Below are 19,777 nucleotides of genomic sequence, written 5' to 3' on the forward strand. Positions count from 1 at the left end.
CTCACAGTCGCAGCCCTCGCAGTACATTCTCCACCTCACACGCATTTGCAATCCCAGTATGTTTTACCATTGCACTCTATTGACTTTAGGTGAATGTAACTGTCAAGTAATAACTTCTTACTAATGTCCGGCTCCATGGCTAAATGGTTAGCGTGCTGGCCTTTGGTCACAGGGGTCCCGAGTTCGATTCCCGGCAGGGTCGGAAATTTTAACCATCATTGGTTAATTTCGCTGGCACGGGGCCTGGAAGTATGTGTTGTCTTCATCATCATTCCATCCTCATCATGAAGCGCAGGTCCCCTACGGGAGTCAAATCAAAAGACCTGCACCTGGCGAGCCGAACATGTCCTCAGACAATCCCGGCACTAAAAGCCATACGCTATTTTTTTTTCTTACTAATAATTTTTGGCTGGCTGCCAATTTTACAAAATAAACTATGTACTATGGAAACTACAATTTTGGAAGCCCGCGTGGTGGCCATGATAAATAAGGTGTCAAGCTTATATGGTCTGATATCGTGGTTTGCTGGTTTAAGTCCCATTGGAAATTTTCACCATCAGAACGTTGGCTGCCAAGGTAGGAGACATGATGGTATATTATTTCTAATCCCTAGATAAGCTGCCCCTCTGGATCAGTGGTAGAGTGTCAGCTTCTGGATCCCAAGATATTGGGTTCAAACCCAGCAAAGGTAGTCGGATTTTTTAAGGGCGGAGAAAAGTCCATCTGACACTCCCATGTCGTACGATGTCAGCATGTAAAAGATCTCTAGTGACACATTTGGTGTTTACCCGACAAAATTCATTAAATCTCACCCATAGATGACCAAGAGAGTTTCGGTTTACTCGGTCTGCCATCTAGTGGGCCTAGGGTAAAACGGAACGTCGAAATTGTCGAGCAGACAGCCAGATGGCGTCAAATTGAAATGTCTGCACATGGTAGCTGAGGCCATAAGATTATTATTATTATTATTATTATTATTATTATTATTATTATTATTATTATTATTATTATTATTATTATTATTTAGTTCCTAGATTGTGTACCAAAAGCCAGGATTAAAATCTAAACCTCACCGCAGTGTTCATGTGGAGTGAGGGCATATGACACACACAACCGACATTTCATCCTTTGTGGCTTACTTAATTATATCGGAATGTGATAAATATACATAAATCATTCATTTTGCCGGCTTACGTGGATTTACAAGCCTGATACTTCCTGGAAATCGTTGTATGCCACTGGCTTTCAACACTGATTGAGGGTGACAGTTCAGTGCTAATTGTTGATTTCCATGAAGCAGTAATTCAGACTTGGGAGTTCACTGTTTGTGAATTTGTGTTTTAGAATTTATTATTAAGTGAAACAAAATTTATTTCATACAATTTATAGAAGTTATCTACAGTAGCATGTTTAGTTCAAGAAGAAAGAAGATCATGGAACTTTCTCTGAAGGAAGTGAGAGGTAAGGAAGTATATTTAGTTAAATCTTCAACGAAAATGGATGGGTAAATTGGTCATACTGTTACGGATGTCACTGAAGAACTTAACTATTTGCTATTAAATATCCTCGGTTTCAAGAGCTTCTAAGTCCCTGAACATTTAATTTTTAGGTGATGTTGCTGGAGAAGGTGAAATTAATCAAAATAATGAGCTGTTAACGTGAGATCCTGTGAATTAAGCAGAGTGAGGTATACTGAATTTTCTCATTATTTATGTTGATATAATATGACTGTACTATAGATCAAGAACAACCACGTTTATGTTTTCTGTAGGTTAATTTGGCATGGTAGATGCTTCCATTTTGCTCTTATTCATTGTTGGAATCAAATTATTAAAGGATTTTTTAATAATTATCTGAGCATTATACAAAAAAGGTAGACAAATATATGTAGATGTTATGCTAAACTTTTACCGTTATTCACCCAGAGTAATGCATTTCCTCCTGGGTACTTGAATGAAGGGGTCAAAATCTGAGTAATCAGCCCTAAGTGTAGTTACATTATGGTTATCCTTTCAGTACTTAGCCTACTCGTTTATTTTATAATTTCCAGCATATATATATACTCCAACGTACACAGAAGTGTTTATCATCACCGTTATGAAGGAAGCTCCAGGAAACCACGTGGAATGGATGTTCCTGATGGTCAAGAAATGGTGACAAATGAAATAGGAATCAGCTTTGTGAATGACAGCTGGTTGTACACCCAAAGTATCATTCGCAGCAGTATGAATTACATACAACCAGGACAAGTGATGGCTGTTTGCACGAACCCTATGTAGCGTAAACAGCATTTAAGATTCTTCCTAAACCTTGTTTAAATGAAGATGTGGAGCACCATTCCTGATTATTATTTAAATCCCTGATTATTGTTGGTTTAACCCCCTGTGGGTGGGGAACTCAAAATATACACTCACGGTATCCCCGGCCTGTCATAAAGCGCGACCTAGGCGCGGAAGTGGATTGTGGCTTTGGTACCATGTATTGTACCCCCTGTGATTGGGAGGGACCGAATACATTCACAGGTAATCCCTGCCTGTCATAGAAGGCGACTAAAAGGGTCATGTGGCCATCGGCCCCCTCTTTCTTTTTTCTTGAGGGTTAGTTGTAGACAGAATCAAAATTTGATGTGCGTACTGCTTGGGGAGTTTCTCCTATGCTCGAAAGCCGAGGCGGTATACCCCAGTCCAGTCGGGTGGGAACGCCATGTACTCAGCAGTAGTATCAGCTTGACAATGCAGGTCGCCGCAATTCCAGGACATATTATTTATTCATTTTTTAAATCTATACTTATTACTCTGTATACACTATGGAGTACATGCCATTGTGGGTGATTTGAGGAAGGGAGTCCTAATGCTCATTGCCTCAATCAGCCCGTATTACGCATTGTCTAACATCGGACCCTGGACAATACCTGCTATGACCAGGTGGGTGGTACCTTGGCAGCGTGGTTCGGTTACAAAGGCTCCTGATTGGAGTGGGTGACATTCAGAGAGGATGTATCTCGGCATGGGGGGGGGCTCATATTCTATCTCCATTTGCAACAAAGGAATGGCTATATGCTACTGAGAGGGATAGCAAGTGTGCTGCTGGAGCGTGTGTTATGCTAGTGGAAAGAGGAAAGGAAATTCAGTTGTGAAGATAAGAAGTATGGAATATTCTTGTTTAATACTCAAAATATTAATACTGTCACGTGGTGGTTTCTGTACTCTTCAAATTTTAGAAGAGAAAGTTGTCGATAATAAGGGGTAACATGAACATCATAGCGTAATACTCTAATTAACTACCTTCTTTTTGAGTCTGATCCACTGTTTTTGTTTGTTTTTGTTTTTTTGTAGGGTTCATGTCCATCCATTCATTCTTCATGACATTTTTTTATTTTATTTTAGTCAGTGGATGAATTTGAATTTTTTGTTATTTCATTTCGTACCATTAGGGGCCGATGACCTCGATGTTAGGCCCCTTTAAACAACAATCATCATCATCAATTAGTACTACGTCACAGTAGGAAAATATAAGGAGGATATGAGTATTTATAAGCCTAATGCTCATGTTTAGTGGCAGCAGTGGGTGAAGGGAGACGTACACTTTTCTACAGACAGTGGTAATGTGCTCTCCCCAGTTATGACTCTCGTTTATAATAACACCAATATTTCTCACAGAGTTTTCGTACGGAATAATGTTGCCTGTTGTACATGAACAACCAACTTTTTCAAAAGAATTTTACGTGCAGCTTTGTTCTCTTAAGGTTAAAATGTTGTTCTTCGTTCAAGTATATATATGTAAGACAATATGATGTTACTGTTCCTTGCTAATTTACAGAATGTAGGATGAGTTGTTTTGTTCACTGTTCAAACAAAAAACATTCTCTGTCCTAAAGAAATACCAGTTCTGCCAAGTACAACATAACATTCACATTAAAAATCTTTGCTTCACATCTTTAGATCAACATATATATCCTATTATTTATATTATTCCATTCATAAGTCGACAAGCCCCTGGAAAAGAGATGTGAAATCGGTGAAAAATAAGGATTAGGAGAAACGCAAATTGATTCAAAAAGCATATTTTGTTTACTATTTTGGAATCATATGCCATTTAAAAAAAAGGAAAATGATGTTTTGATCGGAAAGTCAAAATTATTTGAGCTAGGCCTACATTCTGAATATGTCTTACCAGTAGCTAGAGGCACCTGTCTTATGCAAAGCACGACATCACAAAAGTTTTTTGAAATTCAACAAATTTGGCTCAAAACTCAACTGTTTACCTTTAAGCTAAATCACAAAATAGCTGAAGAAATTAAATGGAATCAATCACCAGACTGAAGCGATTGTCCTAAAATATTCCACATTATCATTACCATACATTATTTGAATGTACTGTATATTATAACAATTGTAAGCATGTAATAATAACAGCACAACAAATTTAATGGATGCACACAAAAACGGGCTAACCATCAAATTTGTGAAAATTGAGTTAGACGCTGCCATCTGCTGTTAATGGTATAAACTACATTTACTGAAGTGGGCTACCATCAGGGAATTACTTATAAAGAAATACAAGGCTTCAAAGTTCTTGGGATATCCAAATCATCCTAGCAGACTTGCAAAATCGGGCTAACAGATTGTTACTGAAAGTTTGCGTATGATGGCGTCGCAGTATCAGCAGGTTAGCAAGCACTGCAGAATTTGGTGTGATGTTAATTCAAAGCAGAATCAAAAATGCAGATATTATTTTAATTTTAATAATGCATACCTTACAAGAGTATTCAATGCAATAAATGAATGTAAATTTATAAGTGTTATACGGACATTTTTTGTTTCTTATTGGCCATATTGTCTGTTTATAAACCAAACAAAGCTGGCTGCTGCTTTTCAAGGTGATGGATAATTTGTGAACATAATCAGAGTTCTGCTGGTGGAAGTTACAGAAAACTTAAAAAGAATGGCAGAAACTGGGAAAGGGTTAGTGGTCATTCTTATATTACGTACAGAGGTGAACCGAGGGTAAAGAAGTTTGGGTGGAGACTGTAAATATGTGCAAAAGATAATATTATCATTGAAAAATGGTAAAAGCATTTTGTGTTTTCATGTTCTAGCCCACTATTTTGTGTTGCATTCACCTCCGTGGCTGATCGTGTTTACTTGCTCCACAAGAAGACTTGAGAGGCTCCGATGTTTGCTGATCCTAGGGTAGAATCCTGGTTCTGACATCAGCTATCCTGAGTGTGATTTAACCCTGGGTTTTTCTGCATTCCTTCCAGACAAATGCCGGGATAGTACCTTACTTCAAGTCCTCCAGTGCCTACCCCATGACAACCAGCTGTCATTTGAGAAACCTTTCTTCAATTGGCTGGATTATGATTAAGTGGCTGCACATGAACATAGTTCGTTCCAGCACTGTTGTGATTTTCAATAAAATGGCTAAAGTTGTTTGCCGATATTAAAAATAAAACTACTGCTTTCAGATGGAAACAAAAACTATGTTAAATTTATCCTCCTAAAATTTATTTTTTCCAGCAGTGAGTCACTTTTTCTCCAATTTAAGAAAATGATGGTTTTCCCGTTTTTTGCATGCATCCATTTAATTGTAAAGATTGTACATTAAGTTACACGAAGTTCCTTAGTATTGCAATATAGAAATCAATTTTTTTTTGCTACGGGCTTTACGTCGCACCGACACAGATAGGTCTTATGGCGACGATGGGATAGGAAAGGCCTAGGAGTTGGAAGGAAGCGGCCGTGGCCTTAATTAAGGTACAGCCCCAGCATTTGCCTGGTGTGAAAATAGGAAACCATGGAAAACCATCTTCAGGGCTGCCGATAGTGGGATTTGAACCTACTATCTGCCGGATGCAAGCTCACAGCCGCGCGCCTCTACACGCACGGCCAACTCGCCCGGTAAAAATCAATTTTTGAACAAGTCTCTATGTGCAGTGGTAAGCCTTGAAATATCGAGCCATTGCAAAATGAAGTACAACATATGCAATAGAGGAGTACGTAAAACAGGACGTTAACCACACAGCCCATCAAATCTGCTAACTATTGACATTTGTAAAACAATTATCAAATTATTTCCGGCAATATCAAGAGATGTGTTAGCTGTCCTACCCATGAGAGAATAGTTTCCGATGACACTCGACGAGTCAACTCATTATTACCTGAATAAATGACTATCGGTGGACTTTTGAGGCTAGTGCAGTATGCTTGGACAATTTCAAAGCTCACCATAGTACTCATCAGCTTGTTATTCCAAGTGAAAAATTGCATGTGTAGATTCTTCATTTACCAGTTTATTCGTAGCAAAGTTTTAAAAAAAATGTTGACTGAAATATGATTTGAGCCTTGATTACGTATAATGTGGATGAAACTGGCCTTTGCTAGAAAGGATTACCATCTATAACCTTAGCTTCTAAAAGGCAATAAAAAGCACTGAGGGTACTAAGTACAAAAATCGGGTCATACGATGGTCTGTGCAAACACAAATGGTACCTATAGAATTCCACTGTTTCTCATTGGGAAATTAAAAAACCCAGGTGTTTCAGTATCGCAAACATTTGTTGTAACTAAGGTTACGATACAAGGAGATTCCCACCTTCCAGTACTTGTCAATTTCGTATAGTTAGTTTCTTATTTACATAACATAATCCAGCTTAATCTCTGAGTATAATACTAATGGAACATCTTTAGCTAAAAGATTTAACAATAATTGACAAGACCAATAAAACACTTGTGATGATTATGATAATAAGATTAAATGTTTGTTCATGTTAGGTTAAAAATTTCCAACAAGCCATTGTCCAAGTTAACGAATAAAATCGAGGTAAGGAGTCTTCTTTTAAGGCTGGAGAAGTATATCTTGTTGAAACTTGGAGGTAAAATTAAGAATATAGAAGATTTTCTTAAAATATGATTTTTGGGGGAAGTCTTGAAAACAACTGTAGTTATAGTTGAATTTGAAGTTTGACTGTTGAAAATATGTCTGATATGAAAAAAGAAATTTAAGAAAGAAGGGTGGTATTTTAAAGGAGAAAACCTTGTGAGAATATATATTGGTGACGTGTATAAGGATACGTGAAATTATTTACCTCACAGTCGGTCGTGTTATGCTTTGCGTCCTCGCTTACGCCGTGTCGTCAGCTGACTGAGTTTGTATGTGTGTGAGGAGCTTGTGGTAGGCTAGGGGAAGCAGAAGTAAAAGTAGGGCAAGTAGGGGGAATGCTGTATAGGGTGGAGCTAACGGAGGGGAAGCATATTGATGTTTTTCCAGATCCTTTTTGATGGCTTTCCTAGATAAATCCAATTTGGTAGCCTCTTCTAACAATATATTGATATTATCTGTTGTTTTGTTAATATTCTGGCTAGGGTTTTGCTTGTGATCTATCTCAATATAAATATTTCCAGAATATTCATTAATTTACCTTTATTTAACATTTGTAAGATGGTTAAGTCTTTTTCTATTGTTGTAAAATTGTGTCTATATTCAATCACATGTAGATTCACTGTCGAGTATTTCCTGTATCTCTCAGCATTAACATGTTCCTGGTATCTTACTGAGAAATTCCGTCCTGTTTGCCCAATGTAAGAATTGGCACAATTTGTACACTTAAGTGTATATAAATCCCCGAATGTGAATATCTATTATTATTTGCAATGCTTTGGTAATTGAAAATTAAACTTTGATTTTTGTTATTGGTGCGAGGAACTATATTGAAATTAAGTCTCTTAAAAAATTGGTAATCTGGTAATTCTTTCCATTATTATAGGCGAAAGTGGCAAAGTCCTTCTCTTTACGCTCTTTTTTCAGCTGCGTTTTAGGTTTACCCTTTATTTTATTTTATATCTATCTATGTAGTGTTTTGTGTATCTGTTGCTTATCGCTATTTTGTAAATGAGATTCATTTTTTTGGAAATTGTTTTTGGACAAGGGGATATTAAAGGCTCTATTTAACATGCTTAAAAAAGAACTCCTTTTTATGTGCTTCAGGATGGTATGAATCTATTCGTATGGTATTTATGGTTTGGGTCAGTTTTATAAAGATTGAAAAGGATAAATTTTCTTCTTTTCTTTCAACGGTTAGATCCAGGAAATTTAGTTTTTTTTATTGTTCTCAGTTTCTAATGTGAATTTTATGAAAGGATCTAAAGTATTCATTTGATCTATTAAATTAGTGCTGCTATTGACCTGTTCATCAATAATTGCAAAAATGTCATCAACAAACCTTAGCCAACTTGTGAAAATTTAGATTTTATAATTCCACCTTTACAATACTGTAATTGTCTTTATTACAAAGACTACATTAAATTACACTCGTGAAACATGTTTCGTCCTCTTGTAGGACGTATTCAGTCACAAATACAAATACATAACATTAAAAATAAGGCGAGGACACATTAAAATAAGTAAATGCAAAGTCTTTGTATACTGTGACGCAGCGTGATAGCGTCTTGTCAATCTTCAATGTTAAAATGGTGTGGTGTGAACATGATATGAAGCATGAAGTCCAATTAAAATCATATGTTAAAACTGTTGTTCAAAACAACGAATTGTCAATTATAAAACACCGTAAGTGGCTATGCAAATAAAATTATGTGCATATTGTACATAAAACAGTGTTGTGGTGTTGCCACATTATAATAGATTTCTTGATTAGGAGATGGAGCTATACTGATGCAAGTTGAACCTGATTGTGTGTTGACAATAGGGGCCTAAAAAGAAAAAGGAAATATGAATGAACTGAAGAAGAAAATGCCGTTAAAATGTGAACTAAGTGCCCATCCCGTCACTCACCTTCTTGCCCGTCCTACGTCGACCACTCCACCTCAAGTGCTAAGGCTAACTGAGTGACGTCCTCAAAGGTCGTTGATGACTGACTGTGAGGGGAGGTTGAGAGGAGTTTGACGTAAGGGGAGAGGCGTGAGATGACGTATTACTCACGCGCCTTCGTGAAAAGAATTTATTGATTAACTCCTCGAAAAGTATATTGATATCCTCCGATATCTCATTAAGATTATAAATCGGGTTGCATTTTTGATCAATATTTATAAAGATGTTTTCTAAAATATTCAATAGACTTCCTTTCTTACATAAATGGAGAATTTGGAGATCTTGTTGTATGCCTGTAAATGTATGATTGGTATCGTCCATATGAGAACCGAATGCTGAGAATCTGCCGTACTTTTACGCATTAACATGTTCATTATACCTTATGTTAAAATAAATTGCGGCCTGTCTGTCCAATATAACTGGTGGGACACTGCTGGCACTTTAATTTGTAAACACCTGATTTCTGAAATTTGCTATTGCCGTTATTGATAGTGTGCTGATTGAAGAAAAGATGAGTGTTGTTATTGGTTGTTTTAAAAGAAACTTTCATATTAAGTTTCTTGAAAACATTCGTGATTTCGTATATTTTACTGTGACTGAAGATGTCCTACAAGAGGACGAAACATATTTCACAAGTGTAATTTAATGTAGTCTTTGTAATAAAGACAATTACAGTATTGTAAAGGTGGAATTATAAAATCTAAATTTTCACAAGTTGATACTTTGACAATACGGGCTCTAATATGAAATTTATAACGTGCAAACCTTAGCCAGACAATAATACCTTTTTCTTCATTTAAACTTTTATCTTTTTTATAAATGATCCATGTAGATTTTATCAAGAATACCTGATGCTGGGGATCTCATTGGGAGACCTCTCTGTTGGTATACTGTGTTATTGAAGGAAAAATAATTATTGTTGAGGGTAAATTTTAGGAGTAGCATAAATTCTTGTATTTCATGGTTACTAAGTTTCTTATGTGTCCTTAAGTTGTTCTTAATTATGTCTCGGGTTTCCTTTGTAGGATGGTAGAATACATATTAGTAATGTCGAATGAGATCAAGGTGAAAGATGGTTTTAAAATAGTGTTCTCTATAATTTTACAAAATTCTATTGAATTTCTAATTGAATCGGCACATGCTAAAAGGGCCTCAGTCCAACAAACCCAGTTTTGAGAAAAACGAAAAAAAAACTAATTAACTTTACTGGAAGGTAGTACATACCTCAACAGTATCCATTTTTACTGTTTCAACAATCTTTCATGTTTTGTTACTTTGCAAACTAGGTGTAAATGCTGTGGACTGAGGCCCTTTTATCATACTGCAAGGTTTTCACAAAATAGAAACAGAACATCTTCTGTTTTTGTCAATCTGTTTACTAACAATCGAAGATTCTGAGTACCGTATTTATATAAAGGTAAGAAACACTCTATGTATCGGTACAAAATGTCATTTTAGTTGAACCTAGTCATCATTTCCATCATCATTGCTGCGTTCAAAGGTAGGTCAGGCCAGAATTTCAGTATAGAACTCCAAAAACTCATGAGGAATGTATGACTTTTAACTTTTTAATGTCATTTACTTTGGCAGGTTTTTTCCTTCAGTAACACAGTATACCAACAGAGAGGTCTCCCAATGGGATCCCCAGCATCAGGTATCCTTGCTGAAATCTACATGGATCATTTAGAAAAAGATAAAATTTTAAATGAAGAAAAAGGTATTATTGTCTGGCTAAGGTTTGTTGATGACATTTTTGTAATTATTGATGAACAAGTCAATAGCAGCGCTAATTCAATAGATCAAATGAATAGTTTAGATCCTTTCATAAAAGTCACATTAGAAACTGAGAACAATAAAAAAACTATATTTCCTGGATCTAACCATTGAAAGAAAAGAAGATAATATCCTTTTCAATCCTTCGAAAACTGACCCAAACTATAAATACCATACAAATAGATTCATACCATCCTCAAGCACACATAAAGAGTTCCTTTTTAAGCATGTTAAATAGAGCCTTTAACATCCTCTTGTCCAAAAACCATTTCCAAAAAGAAATTAATCTCATTTACAAAATAGCGAAAAGCAGCGGATACACAAAACACTACATAGATAGATATAAAATAAAGGGTAAACCTAAAACGCAGCTGAAAAAAGAGCGTAAAGAGAAGAACTTTGCCACCTTCACCCATAATAATGGAAACAATTACCAGATTACCAATTTTTTAAAGAGAATTTCAATATAGCCCCTCGCACCAATAACAAAAATCAAAGTTCAATTTTCAGTTACCAAAGCATCGCAAATAATAATAGATATTCAAATTCGGGGATATATATGTATACACTTAGGTGTACAAATTGTGCCAATTCTTACATTGGGCAAACAGGACGGAATTTCTTAGTAAGATACCAGGAACATGTTAATGCTGAGAAATACAGGAAATACTCGACCATGTGTCTACATGTGATTGAATATAGACACAATTTTACAACAATAGAAAAAGACTTAACCATCTTACAAACGTTAAATAAAGGTAAATTAATGAATATTCTGGAAAATATTTATAATGAGATAGATCAGGAGCAAAACCCTAGCCAGAATATTAGCGAAATAACAGATAATATCAATATATTGTTAGGAGAGGCTACCAAACTGGATTTATCTAGGAAAGCCATCAAAAAGGATCTGGAAAAACATCCAATACACTTCCCCTCTGTTAGCTCCACCCTACACAGCATTCCCCCTACTTGCCCTACTGCTCCTACTTCTCCTTCCGCTTCCCCTCACCTACCACAAGCTCGTCGCACACATACAAACTCAGTCAGCTGACGACACGGCGTAAGGGAGGACGCAAAACATAACACGACCGACTATGAGGTAAATAATTTCATATATCCTTATACACCTCACCAGTATATATTCTCACACGTTTTTCTCCTTTAAAATACCACCCTTTTTACTTAAATTTATTTCATTTCAGACTTATTTCAACAGTCAAATTTCAACTTACATTACGGTTGTTTTCAAGAGTTGCCCCAAAAATCATTTTTTAAGAAAATCTTTAATATTCTTATTTTTACCTTCAAAATTCAACAATCATGTACTTCTTCAGCCTTAAGAGAAGACCCCTTATGTCGATTTTATTCGTTAACTTGGACATTGACTTGTTGGAAATTTTTAACTCTACGTAAACATTTTATCTTATCATTATCATAATCACAAGTGTTTTATTTTTCTTGTCAATTTTTGTTAAATCTTTTAGCTGAAGATGTTCCATAGTTGGAACGAAACATGTTCTATTTAGTATTATACTCAGAGATTAAGCAGGATTATGTTATGTAAATAATAAACTAGCTATAAGAAACTGACATGTATTGGAAGGTGAGAATCTCCTTATAATATAACTGTAGTTGTGTTGAGCTAATACGGGACAAAATATGAGATTTATAAGCTGTAATATTGTTGCGTTTACAAAAATCAAACACGATGATGGACGAACTGTGCAGTATTTCTTGACTGGTTCGAGACACTTTCGTACACGAGGTGAATCAATTTTGCAAACTAGTAGATAAATAGGAAATGCTTTTGCTACTGCTCTTGGACAATGCATCATCACATCCTGATGCTGACACTTTGGGATATAACAGCTTCAAAATAATATTTTTGCCTGTATTCTTCAGCCAAGGAATCAAAGTGTGATCGAAACTACGAAAAGGCTTTATTGAAAAAATAGTCTTGACGGATTTTGGTTAATGATGACAATGCTGATAGCATGTTCAGTTTCATCTTCTACATTGAAAATGAAGTTTCTGAAATAATACCACCAGACCAGTCAGCCTACATTTGATTCAATGGAGCTGAATTATGTACGTGAAGACTCTGTCAGCATGATGGTAGAGCTAGACACTTTGCACCCTTAACATCATTGGAGATTATGATATGGAGGACATAATGGACTGGTTGAACTGTGATGCTAATGAGAACTTTTTCCGGATCCTTATGACCTTACGAAGATGATATTGGCGACAACCCTGAATTTGCATTACCCTAGGATACTGAAGCACTTTTTATTTATTGTGTGGTTTCTTCATTCCAGGAGTGTCCCAGGCCATGTTCGGCTTACCTGGTGTAGGTCTTTCTATTGACTGCCATGGGCGACCTGCACTTCTGGATGTGGGACGATCAGAGGTGCCAACTATTACGGATTATCCGTAGTAATTACGGATTTCACCTCACGATTACAGCATTGCGGTCGAATGGGAAAATATGAAAAGGCATCAATATCACGACAAGCCATTTTCTACGGGGAAAAAGGAAAGGAGGAAAAATGAATCCTTTCGAGCATTACTGCTCAACCCTCCTCGTTTCAAAGCCTGGGAGTTGGCAATGATACTTCGATCGCCACTTCCCATTGTTACCCATGAGGGATGTGAAATTGTCATTGAAGCAACTTCACTCTGCTCTTCTCTACTTATAAAACCTTAAGTAATGTTGTATTTGCAGTATTAAGTGTACTTTACAGTACCATAGACAGAGTTTTCACTGTTGCTAGGAAAAATCAGAGGGAATTCAAGCCTACATTGAGCACATTGCACTGGAATCTCGTATGGTTCAGGCAAAAAATGCCATCAGAGAGAAATGGATGATTCAAGAAAATCCGCTCTGAAAAGCAACTATTGGGTGCGGAACAAGCTTGGAAGAATGCTTTGTGACAGAACTGGTAATGTGCAAATTTTATCGTGTAATATTAAATACTTTCTTGATGGTTGCAGTATTTTTGTATCCGTCACTTGGCACAGGCCAAAGCAAAGTGTAGCTTCCACTGAAGTCCCAGTCTCATCCATGGCTGTGACAATATGGAAGCTGCTAGGGTATGAGTGGTGCTGAGCACAACCAATGTGTCTGAGTGTTATGAAAGGTGTTGCTCATAGGATCAGCCGTGCTGCAGTGGCACCTTCTGGTCCAGTGAGGAAAGCAATGGCAAACTACCTCACTCCTCATCTTGCCTAGTATGCCTCATTTTGGTGCTGCCATTGGTTTTTGGTGGTTTCTCTATAACTGCATAGCCTTTCATGGTGCTATTTGAGGATCCACCCAGCCTCTGGGCTGATAATCTAACAGACATACATGAAATACTTTAGAATAGATAGCTGACGGAAAGGGTAAAGGTTGCAACATTATTGAGAAGATAGGAAGATACTTTGGATTTGACTCGAAAATTTTCTGAGGGGCGGCGGGGTATATTACTGAAAACCGCTTTAAAGGTTGGCACCTCTGGATGATTAAGGTAGGGTGAAACCTAGTGTCAGCGCATAGCCTATTCCACATTAGAAATTTTCCAGCTAACTCATTTGGTTGCCAGTGTTTCGCCCCAGTGTGCTAAGTTGGGCTCTTCAGTTGGTAAATAGCACACCCACCAAGACGCATGGCTAGTGCATACTCATTTACTCAGTCGGCACAAATATTTCAAGTTCCCTATGGGAATCAACATCTATATCATAGCCTATTCCTGTCGAATAACACCAAGGGGTCTGCTCAAAGCTTTGTTTGTCCATCCGACGGATGAATCTTCAATAGCATCGTATGCCCTCACTCCATATGCACACTGCGGAGAGGTTTGGAATTGAATCCAGGCTTTAGGCACGCAATCTAGTGATTATAAATTGTAAATCACCCCCTTTCCTACCCTGCCAGCTAATAATCTGTTGGGGAAAATTATTTCGACTTACAGGACTCAAACTGGCTAACCACAGTGTCAGACCTTTTAGATTTGATGCTTTAACAATCATGGCCACCAGGCAGACTTCACTGAAGCTCTAAAAGCTGCTGATGTCATATTCTAGTGGTTTGAAAGGCATGAAGGTGCCGAAACAGTCCAGCTAATACAGCTGAAAAGGATTTGCGATTTAGCCCTGATGAAAAAGACGACTATCCAGCAAACAAAGCTATTTCTTCAAACCATGCTGGATTTGAAGCTTTGAGGCTTCATGATTGTTCATAAATGTTTTATATATTGTGCTGTATGTTCATTTTAGTACTTTTCATGTGCATCTATCTTTAATATTTAAAATTTTGAATTCATAATTGTTCATAAATGTTTGATATACTGTACCTATTGTATGTTTATTTTATTTTATTAACATTTTGAATTTGATTACCTGGTTCTTTGCTTATCTGGGTGACCTTTAATTCCAGTTAGTCGGGATAATAGAGTTCTTACTGTACCTTCAGTTTCCTGTATAGTTAGAACTCCCAGTATGATACCGAGGGTTGCTATAGTTCCGGATTTTACACGGCACTACTGTATTCGTGAAAAATATCCTGTGTCTCAGGCAAAGAAATATGCCAAATTTTTCCTTCTGATGAATGCCAATTACTTCACTTGTTTCAAAGAGAACAGATCGCTTCATTTTTTATTTACTTTTCTTCTGGTGTGAGAGTTCATTGCCTACATTTTGGCAGTTCTTGGGTTGGCTGGCCTGATGGATATGACGCATACAGTAAAAGCAGACATCTACCTGAGGTAGACCAAGTGAGTCTGTCTCGATCTCATCCCATTTGATTGATTTCAGTTGCAAAGGAAAGGTTGTATTTTCATAGATTGTGGAGTGAACTCATGGTTGCTTTGTTAGAAATTATTTGTAATATGGATAGACATTTAAAATTGCTAAGAATAACAAGTTGTTAACAGCTGTTCAGAGGATTGAAAAGTATACTGAAATTGATTGAGCTGGTATCTTAATTGAATTAAAATGTGCTTTTATTTAATGTATATACTAGCTGATGTACCCGTGCTTCGCTCCGGGATTCTTAGAAAGACTGACTTTGTCGTTTTCCTAACTGAAATCAACATAGGTCATTACAAAAACGTCAGTAGGAATGTAGCGATTAAAAGCAATGTTATCATATAAAATACTCGATCAAATAAAAAACCGCACATTTTCTCACTTTCAATGAACCGTACTCCGGTGCCAATCTAACAGTCCAAAGTTCCAGAGCTGGAATGACCAGGCCGCAGACTGCTGTGAACACTCCTCTGCCATTATTCTGTTAAATATGCACACTGCTCATTCCAATCAGTGTCTCAGAATAGAGATTGAATTGTTCGAATGTTATGATGAACCAATGTGTATCAGAAAATCTATGAACCACAGGAATGGCATGCTAAAGAAGAATGTTATCTAACTCCCCAGCTACTTCCCGCCAATATTCAGGCAGGCTATTACACTTGGTACGATTGGGCAAGTTGGCCATGTGGTTAGGGACGCGCAACTGTGAGGTTGCATCCAGGAGATAATGGATTCGAACCCCACTGTCCGCAGCCCTGAAGATGGTATTCTGTGGTAACCCATTTTCACACCAAGCAAATGCTGTACCTTAATTAAGGCCAAGGCCACTTCCTTCACACTCCTTAAACTTTCCTATCCTATCCCATCGTCGCCATTAGACCTATCTGTGTCGGTGTGGCGTAGACCAAATTTTTAAAAAAATTTATAATTCCAATTTTTAAGAAAGGAGATTGAAAAAAATGTTTCAACTATAGAAGCATCACTTTAACATCTCAAGTTGGTAAACTTTATGGAAGAATTATAGAGCGTAAAATCAGACCCCTTATTGAAGAGAACAGTATGGATTCAGGAAGGGGAGATCAACAACTGATTTAATCTTTGTAGTCCGTCAGTTAATGGAAAAATACTACGATCGCAACCGAGATTTGTGGTTAGCCTTTCTGGATATCAAGAAAGCATTTGATGCTGTGAACAGAGAGAAGGTGTGGGGAAACACTGAAGAAAATTGGATTCAGGATGACATGATACAGAGGATCAAGAATTTGTATGAAGATACCCGAAGTAAAGTCAAAACACCTGTAGGAATGACTGAAACATTTGATATAAAATCTGGATTAAGACAGGGTGGTGATTTGTCTCCGCTTCTTTTCATCACTGTGATGAATGAGATTCAGAGAAAAGTTCACCAAACCATTGGAGGTAAGAAAATGAAATTTATTTTGTTATTTTATTTATTTTGTTCACGGATGATATATGCTTGTGGGGAGACTCTAAAGACGACCTTCAAGAACAAATAAACTCCTGGACAGAAGCTGCTAAAGAATTATTTTTTTTGCTATTGGCTTTTACGTCGCACCGACACAGACATGTCTTATGGCAACGATGGGACAGGAAAGGGCTGGAGTGGGAAGGAAGTGGCCATGGCCTTAATTAAGGTACAGCCCCAGCATTTGCCTGGTGTGAAAATGGGAAACCACGGAAAACCATCTTCAGGGCTGCCGACAGTGGGGCTCAAACCCACTATCTCCCGAATACTGGATACTGGCTGCACTTAAGCGACTGCAGCTATCGAGCTCGGTTCTAAAGAATATGGACTCATCTTCAGCCAAGAGAAAAGTGAGGTTATGGTCATGAAGAGATATGGACAACCAATGGGACACATTGAAATGGAGGGGAAAAAGCTACAGATGAACCATCAGTTCAAATATCTTGGATAGATAGTTTTTATGTTGTATTTGTCCAGTATCTATCTATCTATAAACCTCACCATAAGCTAGCCCGTTATCTACCACCAGTAAAAGACACAATAGAATTACAGGCCCCTGGAGTGTATCACATTGAATGTAGCTGCGGAGCTTGTTATGTAGGTGAGACAAAACGTCTGATCTCCACCCGCTTAAAAGAATATATCCGTCACACCAAGAACCAAAACACAGATATTTCAGCAGTAGCCAAGCATTCCTACGAAACTAGGCACGGAATATCATTTGACAAGACCAAGATCCTAGCAGCTATCCCTTGGAACCTGGAAAGGAAAATCCGCGAGGCTATCGAAATCAAGAAACATCCGAATAACATAAATTTAGAAGAAGGATACAAAATCAGTAACTCTTGGATGCCCATCATTCATAGTTTAAGACATACAGACCACAACATAAACACACGGGCTGCAACCCCATTACATAACAGCGCGGGCAAGCCCCCACTACCTGGCTGTGACATAAACTTTCCAGAAGCCTCGCGAGACAGCCAGGGCTTACGTCAGCCAGATAGGCTAGGATATAAAAGGCCAAGATCAAGGCCACTCTAGTAGTGTAATTTCTGCCTGGGAGACTGATTACCTCGGATCGAGTAGGGGTATTTCAGTCGCCTTGACAAAGAATACTGCAATGTATTCGAAACGTCGGCAAACTGTACGTGATATGCGTACAAGTACAACACGGTTCAACCCAGAAAATAAATTAAATAATTCATTAAATTTTGTTCACCCATTTTCTCGTCCTGTCATGTCATTCGGCGCTGATATGGATTTAGTAACAAATATCCAAATTCATGAATATCTCTGTAATCATAGCCAGTACAGTAACAATGTATAAAACATAAATGATCGGCCAGTATCGCTACTCAGCGTGACCTATAAGCTACTAGAAAGGCTTATTCTAAATCGCATTCAAGAGGCCATTGATCAAACCATCCCTTTTGAACAAGGTGGCTTTAGGAAACATCGGAGCTGCTGCGACCAGGTTTTAACATTGACAACTCTAGTTGAAGCTGGATTTCAACGAGGTCTCCGATCAGCTGCAGTTTTTGTGGACCTTACAGCAGCTTATGACACTGTGTGGAGGGATGGCTTGATGTCGAAGTTTATTGAAATCATCCCATGTCAAAAGCTGGTGTTTCTAGTGAACAACGTGCTCTCTGACAGACGCTTTAAGGTGTTTCTGAATGGACAATCTAGCAGATGGAGGACTCTAAACAATGGCCTACCTCAGGGATCAGTTCTGGCCCCCATTCTGTTAACTTGTATATTCATGATATGCCAGACACTGACTCATTGAAAATCCAGTATGCAGATGACCTATCATTAGTCTTCCAGAGTAAAGGTCTTATGCACTGTGAGAATGTAGTGACAAGTGATCTGACGAAATTGAATGACTACTTCCATAAATGGAGACTTCAACCTAACCCAAATAAAACTGAGGTTACTGCATTCCATCTGAATAATAAGGAAGCCCATAGAAAGCTACATGTGACTTTCGACGGAACCGAAGTACCGCATAACTACAATCCTAAATATCTAGGAATCACTCTGGATCGGTCCTTGACATTCAAACAACAGTGCATCACGTTATCTATGAAACTTGGCTCCAGAGTGAATCTACTCTGCAACATTGCCGGAAGTAGCTGGGGTGCGGACGCCAATACCCTACGCACTGCTGCACTCGCTCTTGTGTATTCTGCTGGTGAATACTGTGCTCCTGTATGGCAAAACATCATTCACACAACAAAGATTGATATCCAGCTTAATGAAGCCATGAGAGTGATCACTGGTACTGTCAGATCTACTCCCATTCAGTGGTTACCTGTCTTAGCTAATATTGCCCCGCCAGATCTAAGGAAGAAAGCAGCTAGGGTAAACTTGCACAAGATCTCTTCTCATAAGAACTCGCCCTTGTACGATGCCCTACAACACCCACCAACAACTCGTCTGAAATCACGCAAACCACCCTGGACTGATTTTAAAAGTATCAGTTCTTTTGACATGACCTCTGAGTGGCGACAGCGTTGGCATGAACATCCACCATCGAACAACGCTCACTTGGTTCAAGATCCAACAAAGAAGGTTGAAGGATTCCAACTGCCGCGTCAAACCTGGTCGAAGCTGAACCGAATTAGGACGGGTCAAGGGAGGTGTGGCTACATGTTGAAGAAATGGGGTTTCCGTTCGTCTGCTGACTGCGACTGTGGAGCGGAGGAGCAGACAATGGAACACATCGTTAAGGAGTGCCCACTTCGAGCATTTAACGGTGATCTGAGGCTTCTACATCAAGTGACTCCGAGTGCTCTGGACTGGTTGTCAAATTTGGACATTTCCATTTGATATATATTTTTTGTGTACTTGTAAAGCCATACGATATATATATATCGGCAATTTATTTATCGA

At 37.9% G+C, this 19,777-nt stretch overlaps 1 protein-coding gene across 3 annotated transcripts in view; it reads left to right on the forward strand.

The window, feature by feature from the left end:
* Smn (survival motor neuron) overlaps positions 1-19,777 on the forward strand; it is a 136,767-nt gene that overhangs the window by 16,029 nt on the left and 100,961 nt on the right. The window lies entirely within an intron of this gene.

The sequence above is a fragment of the Anabrus simplex genome, chromosome 1, assembly GCF_040414725.1.
Source record: "Anabrus simplex isolate iqAnaSimp1 chromosome 1, ASM4041472v1, whole genome shotgun sequence".
Taxonomy (NCBI): domain Eukaryota; kingdom Metazoa; phylum Arthropoda; class Insecta; order Orthoptera; family Tettigoniidae; genus Anabrus; species Anabrus simplex.